This window comes from Pristiophorus japonicus, chromosome 12, assembly GCF_044704955.1.
Source record: "Pristiophorus japonicus isolate sPriJap1 chromosome 12, sPriJap1.hap1, whole genome shotgun sequence".
Lineage (NCBI taxonomy): Eukaryota > Metazoa > Chordata > Chondrichthyes > Pristiophoridae > Pristiophorus > Pristiophorus japonicus.
Window position 1 is genome coordinate 132,835,202 of NC_091988.1, and position 15,753 is coordinate 132,850,954.

The 15,753-nt window shown below is 43.7% G+C and overlaps 1 protein-coding gene across 3 annotated transcripts in view; it reads left to right on the plus strand.

Moving 5' to 3' along the window:
* Positions 1 to 15,753, plus strand: part of gnas (GNAS complex locus) — a 345,630-nt gene that overhangs the window by 306,390 nt on the left and 23,487 nt on the right. The window lies entirely within an intron of this gene.

Below are 15,753 nucleotides of genomic sequence, written 5' to 3' on the forward strand. Positions count from 1 at the left end.
AATAGTCAGGGACAGTGATTATTAAGCAAAAGCATTCAATGCTGTCGATAGACTAAATGCTCCATTGAAACATAGAAACATAGAAAATAGGTGCAGGAGTAGGCCATTCGGCCCTTCGAGCCTGCACTGCCATTCAATAAGATCATGGCTGATCATTCCCTCAGTACCCCTATCCTGCTTTCTCTCCATACCCCTTGATCCCCTTAGCCATAAAGGCCATATCTAACTCCCTCTTGAATATATCCAATGAACTGGCATCAACAACTCTCTGCGGCAGGGAATTCCACAGGTTCACAACTCTCTGAGTGAAGAAGTTTCTCCTCATCTCAGTCCTAAATGGCCAACCCCTTATCCTAAGACTGTGTCCCCTGGTTCTGGACTTCCCAACATCGGCTTCTGAGCTGCATTGGGCAGAGGCTGCGGCAACTCTCTGCCAAGGGTATCGTGCCTGAGTGGTACATGTGCCAGCCAACGAGCGCAGTGGCAGAGGTCTGGAAACAGGCAAAGGAACAAGTCCACGCTTGTCTAAACAAGTTACAACTATTTGGATTGTTGGAGTCTCGATTTATAGTAGAAGTAAGCTTATTTTTTTCCTACAGGTTGAGCTCAACGCTAATAAAATAACCTAATTTTTCCTTCTGTACCAGCACACTTCAATGAATTAATGAAAGGTGCATGAATAGGCAAGGAGTAGAGGAGCAGGTCATTCAGTCCCTCGAGCCTGTTCTGCCATTTATCTTGCTGTCTGCAGTGTTCCTAATGGAGTAATCTCAGTTCAGTTTCTAAGCAGTGTCATTAGGAGGCAGCAAACAGATACTAAGCAGCAACCGAATTGGTACCCAATTCAAACTTGTAAACGCCTGGCACCCAAATCATCATCATCATTATAGGCAATCCCTCGGGATCGAGGAAAACTTGCTTCCACTTTTAGCATGAGTTCTTAGGTGGCTGTACAGTCCAATATGAGAACCACAGTTTCTGTCACAGGTGGGACAGGTAGTCGTTGAGGGAAAGGGTGGGCAGGGAGCCTGGTTTGCCGCACACTGCTTCCGCTGCCTGCGCTTGATTTCAGCATGCTCTCGGCGATGAGACTCGGAGCTCAGCGCCCTCCCGAATGCACTTCCTCCACTTAGGGCGGTCTATGGCCAGGAACTCTCTGGTGTCAGTGGGGATGTCGCACTTTATCAGGGAGGCTTTGAGGGTGTCCTTGTAACGTTTCCTCTGCCCACCTTTGGCTTGTTTGCCGTGGACGGATTCCGAGTAGAGCGCTTGCTTTGGGAGTCTCGTGTCTGGCATGTGAACACTGTATTGACAGAGGCTTGGGAGAAGCCTGCCATGGCTGCTCTCTTGGCTGCAGCAGGGTGTGCGGGAGCTAAGCATAAAAGAGAAAATAAATTTATCAAAATAAAAAGTTTAAATTGATGGAACTAAAGTTGCTTCATTTGCTTCCAGTCCAATCACTGGGGCCTTAATACATATTAAACCACCTTAGTTTTTCACCTAATTTATTATAGCAGAATAAATCCTGTAACACAACATAAGAAATAGGAGCAGGAGTAAGCCATTTGGCCCCTCGAGCCTGCTCTGCCATTCAATAAGATCATGGCTGATCTGATCCTGGCCTCGACTCCACTTCCCCGCCTGCTCCCCATAACCCTTGACCCTCTTATACAAAAACCTGTATCTCCACCGTAAATATATTCAAAGATTGTATTTATTAAAGGCCATCACAGGTACAGACAATTAGACAAGCTTGAAATCCGCTTAATCTAACTGAGAATATTCCCTCCAGTTCACTGTTGGCCTTCAGGAATAATTTGATGGATCAAATGGAAGGAAATCTTGTAACTTATTTTAATAACTTTCTTTTGTGCTCATCAAAATGAGGATGTTCGGGAATGGATATTTTCAGTTTTGGGTACCCAACATCGAGCATTCCCAGACTATGGGCTAAAAATTAGCACTCAACCGAGGTGCGCCACTTTTCCACAACTTCAAGCACGCCGAAAGTCTTCCTCCCGACTTTGGTCGCTGTCCGGCCTCTCCTCGTTGGTGGCATAGCATGGCCAGTGGATTGGGAGTGGAGCCAGCGTCCCGGTGCTGAAAACAGTGCCGGGACGTCTGCACATGTGTGTTCGAGTGTGCGCGCATGCGCAGTAGCTCCTCGCCCCCAGCGCGTCCTGCAGCCTGTGTGAGAGGGACCCAATGCTCGCAGTTGCCGCCACTATACCTGGCCGAGTGGTCTCCCGCATGGCCCGCTGTAAGTAGCTGCTTGTGTTTGTGGTTTAAACTACTGTGGTTAAGATGGCCAGGGTCAATGTCAGGAAGAGTAGTGTTAAATAGGTTTTAATTAAGCCTTGCTGGGGTTGAGTAGAAAGTTTAATCATCGGTGTTTGGTGAATAAGGGTGTTTTTTGATCCAATTGTTTCATTTCAGGTTTGGTCGGGCGGGACCTCTTATAATAGTAAAGCAAGAGGCTGTTTTGGTAAACAGGCGAAGTTCCTTTATTTTCTTTTAATTTTTCCTTAAAACTTTAAGTCTTGGTGCTTTGGGTGCAGGTCCTCTCTGCTTCCTTTTATTTTTTATTATTGAATGCTTATTACTTTTTGTGCTTTGTTTAGTGCTTTGTAAGTCTTGGTGCTTTAGAATGTACTAACCTGCGCCGATTTCTTAACTCTCTCCACAAGGGTTTTCTGAAGTGGCCACATACGCTGGTCTAAGTAGATTTGGAGTAACTATTAGCTGGCCAAAGTTGCCTAAATGGCCAAAACTGGCGTAGGTGACTGGGAACGCCCCCTTTTGAGAAAAAAAAAATTGAACTAAACTCAGTTAAATTATTACCCGTACAAACCAATCTGGTATCTGAATAAGTTTGTTGGTCAGTGCCAAAAATTGCAAATTTCGTGCTGTGGCCCTGCAGGCGGAAGAGATTGCTGTCCCTTCACCTTAGAGTTTGATTGATTACATTTGTTTCTGAACTGTGGATGGTGAGCCACCTTCTTGAATTGCAGTCTTTATGGTGATAATGCTCCAAGGAAGGCTGCGAAGTCAGGTCGCTGATTGCAGTGCTGGCAGGCATAGCAGGAGGGGCGAACGAGTGGCAAGAGTTTGCAGAAGGAAGTGACCGGGGCCCAGGAGAGGCGTGAGTCTGGGGTTCAGAAGAGGCGAGGGACCCAGGAACATCACGGGCCAGCTCACACTGCGATATGTGTGCGCGCTAGGTCCGTGCAGCAGAGCTGGTCGCCAGTCATCTTGGTTAATCCTTGCCACTAGACCAAGACCTAGCTCTGTCAAGCCTGTGTGGTGGCTGGTGTGCAACGGCCACCACACGTTTTAAAAAAAAAAAAAATAAATCCACGCACAGGCATCTTCCACCCTTCAGGATGTAGTTTGGGATCTGGAATATTGGGTCCTTCATTGAAACACCTGTGAACTCATTCCTTTTTGACGTGGAAGCAAGTCATCCTCGCTTCGAGGGACTGCCTATGATGATGATGATGATGAGTTCTACCATGAAGCAATTTTTTCTCCCATTAATGAAATGGCTTACTTGGTAATTTCAGAGAGCATTGACCTCAGTAGAGGTGGCAGGTTGCTTTCTTGAAGGATATTTTGCGAGCCATTTCAATTTTCATGACAACCCAGCCTTTTTCTAGCGCCAAAATTTACCACATTTATTAAATTCAGTTTTACAAATTGCTAGGCTAGGATTTAAACTCTCAACCTTTGGGTTGCTGGTCAGTGCCATAACCACCACACTACCTTCCCCAGTGATGACTTCCAGCCCAGAAATGAAAAGCCAGTGCCCAGCCCACTGCACCCCTGTTTCACTATTAGTTTTAGCTGTTTATCACTTGAGGTTTTTGGTGTCTTTCAAAGCTTATTACTCAATGCAAATTGTCTAAAATTGCCACTTGCACTGACTGTTCCCCTGGATTACCTTGTATGTTTTGTAAGCTGCGTGTTGATCATCTGACCAAGTTGTATTGTAATTTGGACTGAGAAGTGGTGTTTTACCATGTATTGTAACCTTTATAATATAATTCTGGAGTTGTACTTTAATACTTTCACTTGACCTATTCCATATGGTTCTTCCGAGAGAGTCATGAGAAAGCAACTTTTTCATGTGGACTGCAAACTGTACAGCCAGGGCAATTCAATACAAATTAAATTGTAAAAATCTAATACTGTCTAAGTGACACATTAGTAACAATGCAAGAACTGTTATAAATTCATAGTTTTACAATATGCTTGCTTGTACCTCTTTCTGTATCTAGCTCTGGCCTTTCACTCAGTCCTTGTGGCATATTGTCCTGCCCCACCCCATTAAGATGCCTACTTACCACTTGCTAGTGAATAGGTAAACCTGATGATGCAACTCTTGAAACTCCCATTAGCAGCTGCTTGTGCCTCGGAGTAAGTCCAACTATAGCTTTTTTTTTAAATTCATTTTTCCTTTTCCCACAACAGAGAGTGCTTGGTGTACTCTTGCATCTTTCTCTATAGGTACTTAAACGAAGGCAGTGACCTCTGTGTACTGCTCTCCCTCATTGTAGGTTTATTCTGTAGTAGCTCCAAATCAACACCTGTTGTGCTGGGAAACTGCAGTTGATAGCTACAAAGGAATGTAATCAGCTTCGCGCATTTAAATGGTAAATGTGGGTCTCTGATGCTTCATATTGGAGAGCGCTGTTGATGGTTAAATGGTGCGTTCCTGCCATTGATCCTTCAGCATAAGGCTGCCTTGAAAGACCAAGCAACAGCACTTCGGTAATACACACGACGCACCGCCAAATGGTAGGACACCAATTTGTGCACATTGCCCTCATTCATACAGGGAACAGTAGCCAAGGCGAGAGTGGAAAAATACATTTTCTTTTAGGGAGGGACACAAATTATAGATTCTCTCCTCGAGCAATTCTCAACACACCAATTGCAGAATGGCGATGACAAATTTCAGGAAGTAAGATTTTTTTAAATGAAGAACAGTATGTGGCTGGGCGGACATTTGCTTTATTTTAGAAAATTCTTTTAAATAGCCACAATGTTGCAATCGTTTTCTTAACATAAAACATTTCAGAAACCTATTTCTGTACCTTGGCATACTGTCATTCAAAGTGATCAGAATTCTGCATTTTCCTGGAAATGTGACTAGTTTCGTGCTGCTAGAATTACCGTGGGTATCATAACTGTGGTGGGGACTAAATTGAGCAGTCTGTAGACGCCTTGTTTCACAGTTATATAATGACATCACAAGTGCAATAATAGTTCAGTGCAGGCCACAAATGATTGATTTACAGTTGTGACTACTCTTCAGAATATGTTGTCCTTGTTTAGGATTTAGCAACCAGTTTAAAAGGTAGTTCAGTGGTATTGTATGTAAAGTGCTTGGCTTTTTTTTCTCTTCCATCTCTGGACTGTGTATATGACTGTAATATCTTGTGTTGCCAAACCACACCACCTTGGAGTTGGACAGGAGAGTGGCTGAGTTTGCATGGGTTATTTAAAAAGCGTTTACATCTCGCCCTCTGGTGGGCAGTTTATGATTTTGCAGCTCTGTTGGAGATTCTGTATTCGACTTCGAGGGTTAAGCACGGCAAAATATTTTATTCCCGCTCAAGAACACGAGTAACATTAAAATATTCTGCTTGTGGTATGCTCAGTAAGATTGCATTATTTAAAGACACATAATCTGTTTGAAAAGTGGAACTCGCTACTGCATGGAGTGATCGAGGTGAATAGCGTTGGTGCATTTAAGGAGGGGAAGCTAGAGAAGTATATGAGGAAGAAAGGAATAGAAGGATATGTTGATACGGTGAGATGAAGTAGGGTGTGGAGGATCGTATGGAGCATAAACTCTGACATAGATCTGTTGTGCTGAATGGCCTGTTTCCGAGCTGTAAAATTCTATCTAATTTGAAGTAAATAGGTCTCATTGGAAGGCTTAGTTTCATCTGCAATAGAATTGTTTGAAGTTCCTTGATCAGATCTGATATATATGTAGCATTTCCTTTCTTTCTCAGTAATCCCTGATTAAAGTATCCAAATACATGAGACTGTGTAACTTTCAGATTCACAATGCTATCTACTGTGATCAATGTGTCTCTTGTGTAACTGTACAAAAATCCAAGCTTTCAGTTTAAGGATGTCATGCAAGTTGTGGAGAGTTCGGACCACAAAAAGCATCCATGTATCTTTTTTACTTCTATTATCCCTTATGAAACTAACTACAGCCTTCTGTATTTTCATTGCTCCATCATTGGCGGCTGTGACTTTAACTGCCTAAGCTCTGGAATTCTTTCCCTAAAACTCACTACTTCTTTAAGACATCAAAGGCAGTCCTTCGAAACGAGGATGACTTGCTTCCATGCCAAAAAAAATAGAATGAGTTCACAGGTGTTTCGAATGAAGAACCCGAACTACATCCTCAAGGGTGGAAGATGCCTGTGTGTGGATTTTTTTTAACGTGTGGTGGCTGTTGCACACCAGCCACCAAACGGGCTTGCCAGAGCTAGGTCTTGGTCCAGTGGCAAGGATTAACCAAGACAACTGGAGACCTGCTCTGCTGCACGGACTTAGTGCGCACACTTATCGCAGTGTGGGCTGGCCCATGCTGCCCCTGGCCCCGAACTCACTCCTCTTCTGGGCCCCGATCACAATCTCTCGCCACTCCTTCGCCCCGACCTCGCCACTCCTGCTCTATCTGCCCTCGCTCCAATCACCGACCTGGATTATGGTGACGTCCAGTCCAGTCGCCCTCTTCACAGCCGTTGCCCTCCTGCACTAGCTCGCACTGCTCCCTGACAGAAGACCATAGGAACACTGAGTAAGACATTTAGTCCCTCAAGTCTGACCACCATTCAATGAGATCATGGATGATCTGTGACCTAACTCCTTAGAGCTGCCTTTGCCCCATATCCCTTAATACCTTTGGTTTACAAAAATCTTATCAATCTCCGATTTAAAATTAGCAATTGACCTAGCATCAATTGCGGAAGAGAGTTCCAAACTTCGACCACCTTTAATTTTAGTCATTTTTAGACTATGTTGCCTAGTCCCAGACTCGCCAACCAAATAGTTTCACTCTTATCTACCCTCTCAGTTCCACTTAATATTTTGAAAACTTTGATGAAATCACCCCTTAACCTTCTAAATTCCAGGGAATACAACGCCAAGCTTATGTAATCTCATAATTTAATCTTCTGCTTAAAACCTACCTATTTGACCAAGCTTTTGGCCACCTATCCAATACCTCCTTATTTGACTTGGTGTTAAATTTTATTTGATAACACTCCTGTGAAGCGCCTTGTCATTTTATGACATTAAAGGTGCTATATAAATGCAAGTTGTTAATATTTGCATAGTAACAGATTTAAGTTGGAGTCCAAACGCTTGCTGTAATATAGCACATGTTTCATATTTACTCACATGGGCACAGATGTTGCTGACTAAACTTCAAGATTGCTGACTGCTTGACAGAGAAGATAGCTTGCAAAACTCATCCATATCACTCGCATTTAGCTCTGGAGTATCTAACTACATAATATAAGAACATAAGAATTAGGAACAGGAGTAGGCCATCTAGCCCCTCGAGCCTGCTCCGCCATTCAAAAAGATCATGGCTGATCTGGCCGTGGACCCAGCTCCACTTTCCCGCCCGCTCCCCATAACCCTTAATTCCCTTATTGGTTAAAAATTTATCTATCTGTGATTTGAATACATTCAATGAGCCTCAACTGCTTCCCTGGGCAGAGAATTCCACAGATTCACAACCCTCTGGGATAAGAAATTCCTTCTCAACTCGGTTTTAAATTGGCTCCCCCGTATTTTGAGGCTGTGCCCCCTAGTTCTAGTCTCCCCAACTAGTGGAAACAACCTCTCTGCCTCTATCTTGTCTATCCCTTTCATTATTTTAAATGTTTCTATAAGATCACCCCTCATCCTTCTGAACTCCGAGGATGAGCAGGGCTGGGAACTCAACATCCAGGGGTATTCAACATTCAGGAAGGATAGAATAAAAGGAAAAGGAGGTGGGGTAGCATTGCTGGTTAAGGAGGAGATTAAGGCAATAGTTAGGAAGGACATTAGCTTGGATGATGTGGAATCTATATGGGTAGAGCTGCAGAACACCAAAGGGCAAAAAACGTTAGTGGGAGTTGTGTACAGACCTCCAAACAGTAGTAGTGATGTTGGGGAGGGCATCAAACAGGAAATTAGGGGTGCGTGCAATAAAGGTGCAGCAGTTATAATGGGTGACTTTAATATGCACATAGATTGGGCTAACCAAACTGGAAGCAATACGGTGGAGGAGGATTTTCTGGAGTGCATAAGGGATGGTTTTTTAGACCAATATGTCGAGGAACCAACTAGGGGGGAGGCCATCTTAGACTGGGTGTTATGTAATGAGAAAGGATTAATTAGCAATCTCGTTGTGCGAGGCCCCTTGGGGAAGAGTGACCATAATATGGTGGAATTCTGCATTAGGATGGAGAATGAAACAGTTAATTCAGAGACCATGGTCCAGAACTTAAAGAAGGCTAACTTTGAAGGTATGAGGCGTGAATTGGCTGAGATGGATTGGCGAATGATACTTAAGGGGTTGACTGTGGATGGGCAATGGCAGACATTTAGAGACCGCATGGATGAACTACAACAATTGTACATTCCTGTCTGGCATAGAAATAAAAAAGGGAAGGTGGCTCAACCGTGGCTATCAAGGGAAATCAGGGATAGTATTAAAGCCAAGGAAGTGGCATACAAATTGGCCAGAAATAGCAGCGAACCTGGGGACTGGGAGAAATTTAGAACTCAGCAGAGGAGGACAAAGGGTTTGATTAGGGCAGGGAAAATGGAGTATGAGAAGAAGCTTGCAGGGAACATTAAGACGGATTGCAAAAGTTTCTATAGATATGTAAAGAGAAAAAGGTTAGTAAAGACAAACGTAGGTCCCCTGCAGTCAGAATCAGGGGAAGTCATAACGGGGAACAAAGAAATGGCGGACCAATTGAACAAGTACTTTGGTTCGGTATTCACGAAGGAGGACACGAACAACCTTCCGGTTATAAAAGGGGTCGGGGGGTCTAGTAAGGAGGAGGAACTGAGGGAAATCCTTATTAGCCGGGAAATTGTGTTGGGGAAATTGATGGGATTGAAGGCTGATAAATCCCCAGGGCCTGATGGACTGCATCCCAGAGTACTTAAGGAGGTGGCCTTGGAAATAGTGGATGCGTTGACAGTCATTTTCCAACATTCCATTGACTCTGGATCAGTTCCTATGGAGTGGAGGGTAGCCAATGTAACCCCACTTTTTAAAAAAGGAGGGAGAGAGAAAACAGGGAATTATAGACCGGTCAGCCTGACATCGGTAGTGGGTAAAATGATGGAATCAATTATTAAGGATGTCATAGCAGTGCATTTGGAAAGAGGTGACATGATAGGTCCAAGTCAGCATGGATTTGTGAAAGGGAAATCATGCTTGACAAATCTTCTGGAATTTTTTGAGGATGTTTCCAGTAGAGTGGATAAGGGAGAACCAGTTGATGTGGTATATTTGGACTTTCAGAAGGCGTTCGACAAGGTCCCACACAAGAGATTGATGTGCAAAGTTAGAGCACATGGGATTGGGGGTAGTGTACTGACATGGATTGAGAACTGGTTGTCAGACAGGAAGCAAAGAGTAGGAGTAAATGGGTACTTTTCAGAATGGCAGGCAGTGACTAGTGGGGTACCGCAGGGTTCTGTGCTGGGGCCCCAGCTGTTTACACTGTACATTAATGATTTAGATGAGGGGATTGAGTGTAGTATCTCCAAGTTTGCGGATGACACTAAGTTGGGTGGCAGTGTGAGCTGCGAGGAGGATGCTGTGAGGCTGCAGAGCGACTTGGATAGGTTAGGTGAGTGGGCAAATGCATGGCAGATGAAGTATAATGTGGATAAATGTGAGGTTATCCACTTTGGTGGTAAAAACAGAGAGACAGACTATTATCTGAATGGTGACAGATTAGGAAAAGGGGAGGTGCAAAGAGACCTGGGTGTCATGGTACATCAGTCATTGAAGGTTGGCATGCAGGTGCAGCAGGCGGTTAAGAAAGCAAATGGCATGTTGGCCTTCATAGCAAGGGGATTTGAGTACAGGGGCAGGGAGGTGTTGCTACAGTTGTACAGGGCATTGGTGAGGCCACACCTGGAGTATTGTGTACAGTTTTGGTCTCCTAACCTGAGGAAGGACATTCTTGCTATTGAGGGAGTGCAGCGAAGGTTCACCAGACTGATTCCCGGGATGGCGGGACTGACCTATCAAGAAAGACTGGATCAACTGGGCTTGTATTCACTGGAGTTCAGAAGAATGAGAGGGGACCTCATAGAAACATATAAAATTCTGACGGGGTTAGACAGGTTAGATGCAGGAAGAATGTTCCCAATGTTGGGGAAGTCCAGAACCAGGGGTCACAGTCTAAGGATAAGGGGTAAGCCATTTAGGACCGAGATGCGGAGGAACTTCTTCACCCAGAGAGTGGTGAACCTGTGGAATTCTCTACCACAGAAAGTTGTTGAGGCCAATTCACTAAATATATTCAAAAAGGAGTTAGATGAGGTCCTTACTGCTAGGGGGATCAAGGGGTATGGCGAGAAAGCAGGAATGGGGTACTGAAGTTGAATGTTCAGCCATGAACTCATTGAATGGCGGTGCAGGCTAGAAGGGCCGAATGGCCTACTCCTGCACCTATTTTCTATGTTTCTATGTCTAAAGACCCAGTCTACTCAATCTATCATCATAAGGTAACCCCCTCATCTCCGGAATCAGCCTAGTGAATCGTCTCTGTACCCCCTCCAAAGCTAGTATATCCTTCCTTAAGTAAGGTGACCAAAACTGCACGCAGTACTCCAGGTGCGGCCTCACCAATACCCTGTACAGTTGCAGCAGGACCTCCCTGCTTTTGTACTCCATCCCTCTTGCAATGAAGGCCAACATTCCATTCGCCTTCCTGATTACCTGCTGTACCTGCAAACTAACTTTTTGGGATTCATGCACAAGGACCCCCAGGTCCCTCTGCACCGCAGCATGTTGTAATTTCTCCCCATTCAAATAATATTCCCTTTAACTTTTTTTTTCCAAGGTGGGTGACCTCACATTTTCCGACATTGTATTCCAACTGCCAAACCTTAGCCCATTTGCTTAACCCATCTAAATCTCTTTGCAGCCTCTCTGTGTCCTCTACACAACCCGTTTCCCCATTAATCTTTGTGTCACCTGCAAATTTTGTTACACTACACTCTGTCCCCTCCTCCAGGTTATCTATGTATATTGTAAACAGCTGTGGTCCCAGCACCGATCCCTGTGGCACACCACTAACCACCGATTTCCAATCTGAAAAGGACCCATTTATCCCAACTCTCTGCTTTCTGTGAGCCAGCCAATTCTCTATCCATGCTAATACATTTCCGCTGACTCCACGTACCTTTATCTTCTGCAGTAACCTTTTGTGTGGCACCTTATCGAATATCTTTTGGAAATCTAAATACACCACATCCATCGGTACACCTCTATCCACCATGCTCGTTATATCCTCAAAGAGTTCCAGTAAATTAGTTAAATATGATTTCCCCTTCATGAATCTATGTTACGTCTGCTTGATTGCACTGTTCCTATCTAGATGTCCCACTATTTCTTCCTTAATGAAAGCTTCAAGCATTTTCCCCACTACAGATGTTAAACTAACCGGCCTATAGTTACCTGCCTTTTGTCTGCCCCCTTTTTTAAACAGAGGCGTTACATTAGCTGCTTTCCAATCCACTGGTACCTCCCCAGAGTCCAGAGAATTTTGGTAGATTATAACCAATGCATCTGCTATAACTTCCGCCATCTCTTTTAATACCCTGGGATGCATTTCATCAGGACCAGGGGACTTGTCTACCTTGAGTCCCATTAGTCTGTCCAGCACTACCTCCCTAGTGATGGTGATTGTCTCAAGGTCCTCCCTTCCCACATTCCCGTGACCAGCAATTTTTGGCATGGTTTTTGTGTCTTCCACTGTGAAGACCGAAGCAAAATAATTATTTAAGGTCTTGGCCATTTCCACATTTCCCATTACTAAATCCCCTTTCTCATCTTCTAAAGGACCAACATTTACTTTAGTCACTCTTTTCCTTTTTATATATCGGTAAAAGCTTTTACTAAAAACTGACAGCTCATGAGCCTTGATTAAGCCCACAGCTATCCTCTATGCCTCTTAGCATTTTCTGAATGACCCATCGAGGCATTCATCGCTGCCTCCTTCTGAGCAAGAACTCCAACTGCTTCAAACTCCTCTCTCGCTGACCTTCCCACCCAGCACGCCTGTTGGGCACTAATTTCACTAATCACCTTTCTTTCCTATTCAACTCACCCAACATTGCTCACCGGAACTCTGCCAGTGGATCAACAATTGCCTCCCCCTTTGCAGTTCCCTTCAGCATGTCCATTCACTTACAGACAAGGCCCTTGTTTTCCATGGCCTTATTATGGATAATTGCATTGACATCATAGCTTTAATTTAAATTTGTCTCATAGGTGGAGAAACCTTGCCCCTTACTGAAGCCTGCCAGCCTGGCAATACTTTCCACCACCTACCCTATCACTAAATCACACCTTGGTCGCTCCCCTATTCCTTCGATCCTGAGCTGAACTTGCGACTCTATATCCTATCCCATTACAAAGACCGCCTACTTCCATCTCCTATACATTGCCCACCTACTCCCCTGTCTCCGCCCATCTGTTGCCAAACTCTCAGCCACGCATGTGACACCTGCAGACTACTATTCCAATGTTCTCTTGGTTTGCATCCAGTCCTCAATTCTCTAAACTTCAGCTTATCCAGAACTCTGCTTGTATCCTATTCCATGCCAAGTCCCAATCACTCATCATTGCTGTCCTCATTGACTTGGTCACCAATGCCTCGATTTGAAAATTCACATCCAAATATTTAAAACCCTTCATGGCCTCACAACTAAGTATCTCTGTTCCAGCCTGAAAACTCTATTTCCCCCTCCACCCCCCCCCCCCCCCGAACTCTTCGTTCCTCTGACTCTGTCATGTATCCCGTCCACCCCGAAAAATCCCCCCCCCATCCCCATCCCCAGGGTGAAGCATGTTAATTAATGTGCTTGTAAGTATTTTAGTAATTAAATGTTTTATGTTGCAGGATATTCATTGGATTTGGTATTTTATATGTTTTATATTAATTGCATGTGACCCACCAGCCTTCATGATGAGACCAGATTTTTATACCCTTGATTCAGCGTGACTCGGTGCTTTTTCAAAACACTGCCCTGTTTCTCTCTCAAAACTGGCAAGCCACTCTGATGTTGTTGTCATCTGCACAGGCAGAGAAAGGAAGGAACTGAAGCAGGTGTGGGAAGTAATTGCTACAGAAAGCAGTAGTAATGTGGTAGGGGGAGGATAAGAAATGCACATTGGAAGAACAAAACACTTTAAAACCTTGGAAAAAAATTTTTTTAAACTAGTTCAGCATGCACTCAATCCAGCTGGCCCATTTAACAATGCTGGTGGAGGTTTGGAATATGAAGGGAAGTTGAATGAAACGTTTGCATCCAATATTGACTGAGTAAATGGGTTAACCGTATAACAGTATAAATGGGTTCAAATGATAGTTGCAGGCGTCTTTGAAGAAAAATTGAACAAACTGGTGAGCATGCAGTTGACATTAGCAGTTAATCAAAAAAAGTTGAAATTGTTGGACCTAATGGCCTAAAAATGCTGCTAATGGCCTGTAATTTGCGGTCAGTGGCGATGCGAAGCCGATCACCACTGACCTCGAAGAAAGCTGCCCACAGAGATCTCGCGATCTCTATGACGAATACTTTATGCTTCTCGCTGTGTAATTGATTGTAGCGCTGTCAATAGAGCGATGCAGCAGTGATGTCACCAAGCTCTGATGTAGCCACTCGCATTGAAGAATTCTCAGACAGCAATCCAGGAAATGAAAAGCATTGATTATCTGCACTTTAATAATGTTAGAGAGCAAAATAAAGATTGTGACATAGACATGGGGTTAAGGTAGAAGCTAAAACATCATAAACATCATTAAAAAAAATTTTTTTTAATTATAATAATTGTTATATTGGAGAAATTTAACATTCCACAAATATAAAAATTTGATTTTCAGGTCCAGAACGGTTGTTTAGCAGACAATACTGTTAAAACTCTAGTTACGCCTATTCTAACAAGGCTTAACATTTAATAGGGTGTTTAACAGCGATAATAGCTCTGAAATTGCGGTCGTCGATGTAGCTAAGGAGTACACCTCCAAACTAAATCCACACTTACCCTCATGCGAAGCCCCAAGTGAAAACTGCTCACATCAAAAGTTAAGCTTCTTTAGTATTTGAAGGCAATGTTTGTTTAATTTGGAATATTAGCAGTGCTGCAAACAAACTGCATGTTTGCCTTGTGGAAAGGGAATTGGCCAAGTTACCCAGGTCACATTGTTGACTCGTAAAGGGTTTTAATATTGGGAGATAGAAGCTAAAAATGAGCGCGTTAGTAAGAAGAGAAGTCAAATGGAGCTGCTTCCACTCTGAGGATAAATACTAGGAAGGTCACTAAAACTGACGATACGTAGACTCGGGAGACAATTGGATGTGTTCCTGGAAGTGTTCCGTTTTTTCTCCTTTGCGCTCCCCCCCCCAAGGAAAAGTCTGGCGCTTGCTGTGGTACAGTTCGACTGGTGCCTTCGAATATCTTCGCTCACATTTCCATTCTTTGACCCACGATGGGAGGCGGGGGGAAGGACTATGCAATAATGGGAGGCATAGTGACGAAGCTGAACATGGTCTGAGCCACTTGTACACACTTTTTAGTGGAGCTCACTGGATTATAATTATGGCAAAGATTTTGTATGTTCTTAAAACATGTTTTAATATAAGATTTTGTCACGAAACTGTGGAAACAGGTCTATCGCATAACTCACAAGCTCCAAATATGTTTAACTCCACCTCATAAGTGGAAATGCAGCCCTGCTAATGTGACATTGTGGAGACTTTTGGCTGAAACCCTTGTATACTTTATGGAACAGGGTTCGTGACCGGTTAATCAAAGGAAAGGGGCCTCATGAACTTGAATAACATTGACTTGAAATAGATAGTACACCGCTACCTGGGCCCTAGCAACACACAGTAGGAACAGGCCATTGCTGACTCCTACACCTAGCACTGTAGTGACTTTTCATAATTTAAGTGCGCGTGCACGCGTATAGTATGTATGTAAAAATGTTTGCAAATTTCGAGAAGTTCAGATTTGCCCTATTTCTGCTGCTTTCCTGGCGAGAATAAATGCCAGATGTTTATGGAACATGACTTGTATTTAACACAATATTTAACATTAGTACGTGTCAGCTATCCAAAGAAAAGCAATAGCATCGTCGGCGAAAATGTCTTAGTATTAGCAACAGAAATAATTTGTCAGTAAGTTGTCTGATACAGGTACAAAAATCTGTTGACCTCAGACTCCTGGGATCCTCTTGTGCTCCCCGCCCCAGAGTCCAGGGGCCCTAGTTTAAAAACTTGAGTAATTCCTACCGTCATATCACAAAAGAAGGTCCAAGCCTTACTCAAAAGTAATGGGAAACAATGCATTACAATTTGCTTAACTGGAGTTAACTGTGTCTTGACTTTTTCAAACAAGTGTTTGCAGAGTGAATTATTTAAATGTGGGTCTTAACTTCCTTTCCTCCCCTCACCTAATATACATGCATG